Source organism: Gasterosteus aculeatus, chromosome 21, assembly GCF_964276395.1.
Source record: "Gasterosteus aculeatus chromosome 21, fGasAcu3.hap1.1, whole genome shotgun sequence".
NCBI lineage: Eukaryota > Metazoa > Chordata > Actinopteri > Perciformes > Gasterosteidae > Gasterosteus > Gasterosteus aculeatus.
The window spans coordinates 5,629,566-5,639,164 of NC_135708.1; the positions used below are offsets into that span (position 1 = coordinate 5,629,566).

Genomic DNA, 9,599 nt, shown 5'->3' on the forward strand with positions numbered 1-9,599 from the left:
TGGGTGGAGATGTTCTGGCCATCCATTGGTCCTTGTAACTCACTGCACACCAGCACATATATTTCAAACACAGAACTGAATCTCAACATTGAAAAAAGCTTCACTGCCACCCAGTGGGGGGAGTGCAAATCTACACTCACAGGTACACCGGGAGTCCCTGGATCTCCATCTGTGCCTCGCTCCCCCTGCAGAGACATACATCAGGATTAGACATTTGTTTGCACACGTGCTGGTTTGTGTGTGTGTGTGTGTGTGTGTGTGTCATTCAACGTGTGCAGCGATGGTGAGTTAGGTGTGTGTGTGTTACACTGTGGAGTCCCATGTCTTCATTCTGTGTGTGTGTAGAGAAAAGGTCATGATTACTACTATCAGCCAATAGGAGCGGCCCGGGGAGGGACAGGGGGGGGAATTGGCTACTGGTGACCTTTAACAAGCCGGACTTTCCATCTCTTTTCCTGCAGAACTGTCACACAGCGCTCCTTCCTCTGCTCCTGACGCCTCTTTTCAATTACAGCGCGTAAGAAGGAAGCGACTGAGTAACGGAGCTCATCGCTTCCTCTGTGTTGATGCTCAGACGTTTGATGTCATAATGATGTGAGATGGACTTTATGTAGTATATTTACTGTCAGTCTCTTAATATAAGGTATGATATGACAATGGAAGATTATACGAAGCCATTGAGACCCTTAAGTCCACACAGCTGTAACGGGATTACTGTAATTATGTTTAAACAGGCCGAGTGTCATAATGTGTCTATTTACAAAGGAGGTATTATTTGATTGTATTGTGTGTGTGTGTGTGTACTGTACCTGATTTAGTTGTGGTTTAATTAAGGACATGATTCTACCTGTTGACCCTGTTCTGTGGAATCGCTGCCCGTGATCTCCTCCCCTGGAAAGGCTTCTTAACCAACATTGGTTTGATGCCATAACTCCTCCAGTGTTGTGAGTTTGTGTGTTGAACAGTGAAGCGTGAGTGTGAGGTGTAATACCTGGCGTCCTCCAGGGCCCGTCTCTCCTCTCCCCCCCTACAGATACGTTGGACATTAGAAGACGTCCAACTTACAGGAAGTGTCACATCCAAATAGAGGCTGGTGGAGGAGTCCGCTCTGTCAGCCGCATGGGGAGTGACCAGAGACGCACAGGACGCCCGGCAAAGCCACTGATCAGGATCAAGGCGCCTCCTATTTATCAGCTTTCACGCACGGCTTTTGAAGTGAGAAGGACGACCTTCAGCACCATTGAAATGAATCATGTCATCTAAGCAACGTATGAACAAGTATATATCATAGCAGCCATTACTATCTACAGTCCAACATGCAAACGAAGGCTATAAATCATTCATAGTAAAAGCAATACGGATAGTTAATAAGGTGGGGTACTATAAACACACAAACACATTATTTCTGACATTAAATATATTAAAATTTATGGACTTGAAAGATTTTAAAATGTTACAGATTGTATTTAAAGCAAGAAACAGCCTACTCTCAGGAAACATTCAAAGTTGGTTTAGCGACAGACTAGGAGACTATAATTTAAGAGGGAGACTGAAACTGAGGCAACCAAAGGTGCACTCTACACTCAAAAGCAGGTGCATATCGGTCTGTGGGGTGAAGTTGTGGAACAACTTACCAGATAAGATCAAAGATTGTAAACATATTGCAGTTCAAAAAACATCTTAAATTATACACATTAGCCAAATATGAGATCTGTGAAAATATTAAGTGAAGGAAATTTAAATTGTATTTATTTGTGCGTGTGAGTATGCGTGCGTGTGTGTGGGTGAGAGTGTGTGTGAGAGAGTGTGTGTATGTATGTATGATATTAATCTTAAAAGTAATATATACTAATTGAGAATATGGATAAGAAAGGGGTGGGTATCTATAAGCTTTTGCTTCCCCCTACTCCTTTTCTTGAACAAAAGGTGTATTTTCTCATTTTGTGGTCTACGTCTATGTTGATTTTTAAATTTTTTATTATTTGGTGTCTACATGTTCAAGAAATAAAATGCTTCAAATCAAAATCAAATAGTGTCGTCTGTTACCATTCGTTCTAAACCAAACCATCCAGGTGTTATTTGAAATGGTGCATGTACCATAATAGATGACTTGCACCTTGTGACCTTTGAACCCAGACAGTCCCGTGGCACCCGGCAGCCCTGGAAACCCCGACTCCCCTGCCGAGCCCTGTAGAAGTGAGAGATGATTTATGTGTGTAAATCAATGGCTGCCATTGAAGAAACCACAGTGGTGCTGTTCTGCTGTGTTCCTCAAACTGGCCCATTTCACCCCACGTGTCCCACCATCATGTCCAAAGAGGAAGCACATACAGGGGAAAATAACGCTAGAGTTCTTTCCAGGTGTGTCTCTCCTATTGTGTGTAGAAACTTGCCAGCTACTTCAGGGTCAAGGGTCGCCCTAAAGGTCACCGAGCCAGAAGCGACTTCCAACAGGAACAATCTGTACCCGTCACCAACAGATACAGGAACGCTTCACACTGTTCGTTAGTAAACGTATGTTCTGCAAATGAGTCCAGATAACTTTTTCCATCGAAGCTAGAAGCTAAAAACCCAAAACCCCAAAACCAATCGGTAGCACAGACGACGCTGAATGCAGCTGTATGGCGTTGGGGGGGTTCTAAGCCCATTGTCACTTCATCTTCACTCTGTGGTGGTAAAACGTTCCACGATTACCATCCACACGCTAGGCGACCACATGCATGTGTGTTTAGCCCAGTATCGCCATGTTTTATAGGCCTTGATACCCTCTCAGTGACATTTTTTTTCAGGCGATTCTCAAAATTCTAAAAAAAAATTGTGTGATTTATTTCTTCACTCGTAAAATATACAGGGTTTTTTTAATAGCAAAAGAGATTCACAATTAAAAACAATGTTGACTTTTTAATTGCTGAAAACACGTCACTTGATTCCAATAAAAGTCCAGCTGTCAATGATGAGCAGGACCCAAAGGGAAGTAGGAACTTTCTGGCACGATGAGAGAGTGATGCTGGTTTAGAAAAGAGAAAATGTAAAGCTGTAGATGGGGCACGTTCACGTGCACTGTAAGCCGCCCCCCTTTCACACATCGGTTCAGTGTGTAGTTCTTACCCCTGATTTCACTCTGCGCACTAAAGACTACGATCAACGGCAACAGCAGCTTTGTTATTTCCCTGGACACAGCACACCTAGCTGAAGATGATACAGTGACACTAGATATATAAGAGAGAATGCCTGTAATTATGCGACGATTAAGTAGGTCTCAAAGAAAACACAAAGCAAAAGAAAGCGTTGAAGACAGACTGACAGACAGAGGGGAAGGGGGACCATTGTGCTGGCTAACCTCACCTTCTGGCCTGGTGGACCAGCAGGTCCGGTGGCTCCTGGGTCTCCACACCTCCCCTAAATGAAACACATAACACACTTGTGAGGGCCTTCTGTTGGTGACACAGATGGGCCTCCCATGTGTACTCAGGCGGAGTAGCTGCTCGGGTCGACGTACTCAGCTACTTCCCACCACCGGAAACCAGCACAAAGCAGGAAAGATACAATGTCATTTGTTACCGGTCAAATACTTTGCAATGTTTCCCTTTTAAAACCACCATTCTCTTCACAGCTGCTTGAACAGATCTTGAGCTGGTCGGTGCATCGCAGGTTGGAGCTGCTTGTCGGCACAGTTCACCATCAAATGCATGAAAAGCAGCATTCTGCTTCCCAACCTTTCAGCGATGCACCGTCTGCGCTCCAGGGCTGAAAGTTATGATATCACATCTCTGTTCGGACCATCGGACCAAGTTGCAAATCCCCAAACTACACGACAGTGCAACAACACATGATGGGAGTTCCCCTTGGGTCTGTGGCTACACCCCTGACTTGAGTTCTTTATGGGAAAAGCTCAATTTGAATGTCGAGTCCGATGTATTCTTTGAAGGGGAAAATGTGACACGTCTCAATGTGAACAGTCTTTGGCAGTGTAGCACTTCTATTTAGAAACAATTTCATTCCAAACGAGTTGCCTCCCTCTCAGCAAAACGCTGTTTTCTCTACGGGAACATCAAGAGAAGTGGGAGGGGGGGTTGCAGCAGCACATTAGCATAAAGACTCATTATAAGGTACGCACCTTGGGACCATCTGGACCAAACTCTCCGGGCGGCCCCTGAGGCCCCTGGGCTCCCTGGATTCCCTGGACGGAGAGAGATATGGAGGGAGAGGAGGAAATGGAGGAAGGAAGGGGTGAGAGAATGAGATGGGAGACAGGCGCAGAGCTCTGGGCTGGATGTGGCAGAGTCTGTGATGGCTTAGTCAGAAGGTACTGTGGGGAGATGAGATGCCTTAAGTCCACTCACAATGCACACACACACACTCCCAAACAAACCCATGCACATCCACACGTTTGCATATTGAAGAAAGCATTGTGCCTTTCCCAGAGGAACCAGATGAATCCACAGTGTCGTAATCGGATTGACTGTGAGTGACAATAAAAAGTATGATATGAGCTCCAGGTCAATAACAAGCTAAAGATAACTATGTATATACTCCTCATCAATGAACGCGATGGCACAACTGTAGAAAACCAACTAACCAACGTTCCACATCTGACATCTTCAGATATTTGTGAGTACGATGTCATGCTCCTCTCGTCAAGGTGTGCAGAACTCACAGACTGCATATGAGACGTGGACAGAGAACTGTCAATCCCAATCAGCTGTTTTTGTGTCACAGAAAAAGTATGAAGCAAATGCAGTCTAAAAAAAGGCCCAAATCTGTAATGGAGCCATGTTGGGTGTTCATCTACAAAGGTTTCCTTCATGCTAATGTGCATGCATTCCCATCCAGTGGTCACTGCACTCTTCATTACACATCTGTGCTGTTTCACTCCCCCCACAAGAGGGCACCGAGCTACAGGCATACTTTCCAGGGACCACATGGAGGCGTCTACTCGCACTGCTCTGAGCGGGAACGGGAGAGCGCTTCTTCCTCTTGCTCCTCCTTGGGTTAATGAGGTCCCGGAGCTCGAGGCAGGCGAGCTGATAGCTCCTGGGACCAAAAACAAAATTTGTTTTCCGCTGCCAGAAGGGACTTCTTACGTCCAAGTAGTCCGGGCCGTAGTCTGGCAGCGGGTCTGCTGAGTCCCATGGTCGCGTCATTCTGTCAGGGGTGCGGGTGGAAGGCAGGACTCAAATGCAGACTTGCAGGAAACAAAAGGCTTTAATAGTTACAAGATCCAAAATCCAAAAGGCCAAGGGGCAAAAACACACAGGCATGAAACTACGGGGATCCAAGACAAAAGACAAGAACATGCGCGGCGAAAGACAATGACGGGACAAGTGACACAAGAGACACACGGCTTAAATACACAAGGGAGGTGCAGGTGATTGGACACAGGTGGAAACTATTAAGACGATCACAGGGGATGACGGGAAAAGGCAGGAAGTGAAGTTACCCGGGGACACAAGTGGCAGAAAACTACAAAATATATATGAAGTGAACCACACCGTGACACCTGTGGAGGAAACCGATGGGGTCGGGTGCGCTGCTACAAGGGTGGCAGTGACAGTGCGGGGCCTAGACAGAACAGACCTGGGCGGCAGATGCTGGCTCTGGGGACGTGGAACGTAACCTCTCTGGGGGGGAAGGAGCCGGAGCTTGTGCGGGAGGTGGAGCATTATCAGTTGGATCTGGTGGGGCTTACCTCTACGCACAGCCTCGGCTCTGAAACCACACTCCTGGATAGGGGGTGGACTCTATTCTACTCCGGAGTGGCCCATGGTGTGAGGCGCCAGACGGGTGTGGGGATACTCATATGTCCCCGGCTGAGTGCTGCTACATTGGAGTTTACCCCGGTGGACAAAAGGGTCGCCTCCCATGCCTTCGGGTGGTGGGGGGGAAAACTCGTGACTGTTGTCTGTGCATATGCACCAAACAGCAGCTCAGAGTATTCAGACTTTTTGGAGACCCTGAATGGAGTCCTGCATGGGGCCCTAGTAGGGGACTCCATAGTCCTACTGGGAGACTTCAATGCGCACGTGGGCGACGATGGAGATAACTGGAGAGGCGTGATTGGGAGTAATCGCCTCCCTGATCTGAACCCGAGCGGGTGTTTGTTACTGGACTTCTGTGCCAGTCACGGATTGTCCATAACAAACACCATGTTCGAACATAAGGATGTTCATAAGTGTACGTGGTACCAGAGCACCCTAGGCCAAAGATCAATGATCGATTTTGTAATCGTATCGTCTGATCTGAGGCCGCATGTTCTGGACACTCGGGTAAAGAGAGGGGCAGAGCTGTCAACTGATCACCATCTGGTTGTGAGCTGGATCAGAGGATGGGGGAAGACTCAGGACAGACCCGGTAAACCCAAGCGTGTAGTGAGGGTGAACTGGGAACGTCTGGAGGAGGCCCCGGTCCAAAAGATTTTCAACTCACACCTCCGGCGGAGCTTCTCTCACATTCCTGTGGAGGTAGGGGACATTGAACCAGAGTGGTCTATGTTCAAAACCTCCATTGCTGAAGCCGCGGCAGTGAGTTGTGGCCTCAAGGTCTTAGGTGCAGCAAGGGGCGGTAACCCTTGAACCCCGTGGTGGACACCGGTGGTCAGGGAAGCCGTCCGACTGAAGGAGGCCTTCCGGGTTATGATATCCGGTGGGACTCCAGAGGCAGTTGCAGTGTACCGACAGGCTCGAAGGGCAGCAGCCTCTGCCGTGATGGAGGCAAAGCAGCGAGTATGGGAGGAGTTCGGGGTAACTATGGAGAAGGACTTTCGGTCGGCACCAAAGTGCTTTTGGAAGACCATCCGGCACCTCAAGAGGGGGAAACGGGGAACCATCCAAGCTGTGTACAGTAAGGATGGGACCCTGTTGACCGCGACCAGGGCTGTAGTGGAGGGTAAACGCACGTAAACGCCGTTTACGCACCTCTAGAATTTGAAACTAGCGTTTACGCACCTAATACGTGGCGTTTACGCACCTCAAAGCTCCCTGCGCCTTGTATTCTTCCGTTGGAATAATCCAAAATAAACTTGGTGTAATTTTAAAACCGCTAAGACTACGTTTCCTATTGTTGAACATATAAACGCCGTAGTCTGAATCCTTTTCATCTGCGCTGTATTATGGTCTGTGAGCATCCAATCAGTGCCTTGCGGCTGCAGCAGCGACACCAATCAGGATCCAGGAGGCACATACACGTTGTGGATCAGCCCAGCGGTCCCCAAGCTTTTTTACCTCACGGACCGGTTTCATGTCAGACAATATTTCGCGGACCCTCCAACGGTGGGGGGGGGTAGGTAGTCGTTGCGGGCGGAACGACCGACGGGGGGGCTAGTAGTCGTGCGCTCTGTGTTCGCTGGTCGTGCACGGTAAAAGAAAAACGCCTGGTGACGCGTAGATTAGAAAACAAGTCAGTTCTCAATGTGAAAAAAAACATGCTGTATAGGCTATTTATGATGACATAGGTAGTACATGAGTGTTCCTTTAACTTATGTTGTCAGTGTAATTGACAGGCTGCTTAACTGGTTAACTCTTAAATTCAACATATTTGTTCAGGCAGTGAGAGGACAGGCAATGATGCAGAGAGCACAGGGAGAGGAGAAACACCAGGTCCAATAGAGAGAGGAGAAGCACAGAGGAGCCATGAACCCCAGAACACGCGTTCTGGGGTTCATGGCTCCTCTGTGCAGGCAGGACCTGGCGTGGAGGACAAGGAGGCCCTCTGGGCACTACTGTAAAAAGGAGACTCCATATGTAGATAGTTCTTAATCTGCAATTGTGTTGTTATGTTGTATTGACATACTTTTCTTTACTGTTTTTTCTTTATTTAATAAACTACAAACTACACATTTATTCATTGTCATTGATTGTATATGACTTTTACTGATAACATAATGCAATATAGCCAGAACAGCCTTACAGAGTCGCGACGCTTTGTGTTGCCTTGCTTCGCATCGCGTCGAGGTCTGTATGATCACAAAATTCAGTTTACCCACCTCAAATTTTACCACTACAGCACTGACCGCGACTGAGGAGGTTATCGGGCGGTGGAAGGAACACTTTGAGGAACTCCTGAACCCAACTACTACGGCCTCTGTGGTAAAGACGGAGCTGGAGGCGGAGGAGGGATCATCGTCAATTGGCCTGGTGGAGGTCACTGAGGTAGTCAAACAACTCCGCAGCCGGGGATTGAGGAGATCCGTCCAGAGATGCTAAAAGCAATGGGTGTTGGGGGGTTGTCTTGGATGACACGCCTCTTCAACATTGCGTGGAAGTCTGGGACAATGCCAAAAGAGTGGCAGATCGGGGTGGTGGTACCCCTCTTCAAAAAGGGGGACCAGAGAGTGTGTGCCAATTACAGGGGTATCACACTACTCAGCCTCCCGGGTAAAGTCTACTCTAAGGTGCTGGAAAGGAGGGTTCGGCCGATAGTCGAACCAAGGATTGAAGAGGAACAATGCGGTTTTCGTCCTGGTCGTGGAACGGACCAGCTCTTCACTCTTTCCAGGATCATAGAGGGGGCTTGGGAGTATGCTCATCCAGTCTACATGTGTTTTGTGGACTTGGAGAAGGCGTATGACCGGGTCCCCCGAGAGATACTGTGGGAGGTGCTGCCGGAGTACAGGGTGAGGGGGCCCTTGCTTGGGGCCATCCAATCCTTGTACGCCCAAAGGGAGAGCTGTGTTCGGCTGCTCGGCAGTAAGTCGAAGGCGTTTCCGGTGGGGGTTGGCCTTCGCCAGGGCTGCACCTTGTCACCAATCTTGTTTGTGGTTTTCATGGACAGTATATCGAGGCGTAGTCTGGGAGAGGAGGGTCTACAGTTCGGGGGGCTGCGGATCTCATCGCTGCTTTTTGCAGATGATGTGGTCCTGGTGGCATCTTCCGTCTGTGACCTCCAACTCTCACTGGAGCGTTTCGCAGTCGAGTGTGAAGCAGTCGGGATGAGGATTAGCACCTCTAAATCTGAGGCCATGGTTCTCAGCAGGAAACCGATGGATTGCCTACTCCAGGTAGGGAATGTGTCCTTACCCCAAGTGAAGAAGTTCACCCCAAGTACCTCGGGGTCTTGTTCACGAGTGAGGGGAAGAATCGGAGCAGAAGGGGCAGTATTGCACTCGCTTTACCGCACCGTTGTGACGAAAAGAGAGCTAGGCCGGAACGCAAAGCTCTCGATCTACCGGTCAATCTTCGTTCCTACCCTCACGTCTGGTCATGAAGGATGGGTCATGACCGAAAGAACTAGGTCTCGGGTACAAGCGGCCGAAATGGGTTTCCTCAGGAGAGTGGCTCGCGTCTCCCTTAGAGATAGGGGGAGAAGCTCAGCCATGCGTCGAAAGGAGCCAGTTGAGGTGGTTTGGGCATCTGGTGAGGATGCCCCCTCGGCGCCTCCCTAGGGAGGTGTTCCAGGCACGGCCAGCTGGGAAGAGGCCCCGGGGGAAGACCCAGGACTAGGTGGAGAGATTATATCTCTGCACTGGCCTGGGAACGCCTTGGGATCCCCCAGTCAGAGCTGGTAGATGTGGCCCGGGAAAGGGAAGTTTGGGGTCCCCTGCTGGAGCTGACCCTGGATAAGCGGTTGAAAATGGATGGATAGTACAAAAGTCAATAGTACAG

At 48.9% G+C, this 9,599-nt stretch overlaps 1 protein-coding gene and 1 long non-coding RNA gene across 23 annotated transcripts in view; both read right to left on the reverse strand.

Moving 5' to 3' along the window:
- LOC120811373 (NLR family CARD domain-containing protein 3-like) overlaps positions 1 to 9,599 on the reverse strand; it is a 126,429-nt gene that overhangs the window by 100,020 nt on the left and 16,810 nt on the right. The window contains exon 1 of one of the 21 annotated variants that reach the window (XM_078096863.1): positions 141 to 161. The exons of the other annotated variants lie outside the window; for them this stretch is intronic. The gene's annotated coding sequence lies outside the window, so the exon portion shown is untranslated. Of the gene's footprint in view, positions 1 to 140; positions 162 to 9,599 lie in introns of those variants that run through there. 21 annotated transcript variants of the gene reach the window in all.
- LOC144390427 (uncharacterized) lies at positions 239 to 4,800 on the reverse strand. Of its 2 annotated transcripts, none has more exons than XR_013454465.1 (4): positions 4,118 to 4,800; positions 3,346 to 3,399; positions 2,117 to 2,188; positions 239 to 1,207 (listed from the first exon to the last, which is right to left on the reverse strand). It is a non-coding gene; the product is annotated as an uncharacterized LOC144390427 (long non-coding RNA). The 2 variants fall into 2 exon arrangements; XR_013454466.1 differs by having other exon boundaries at positions 239 to 1,027; positions 4,118 to 4,797.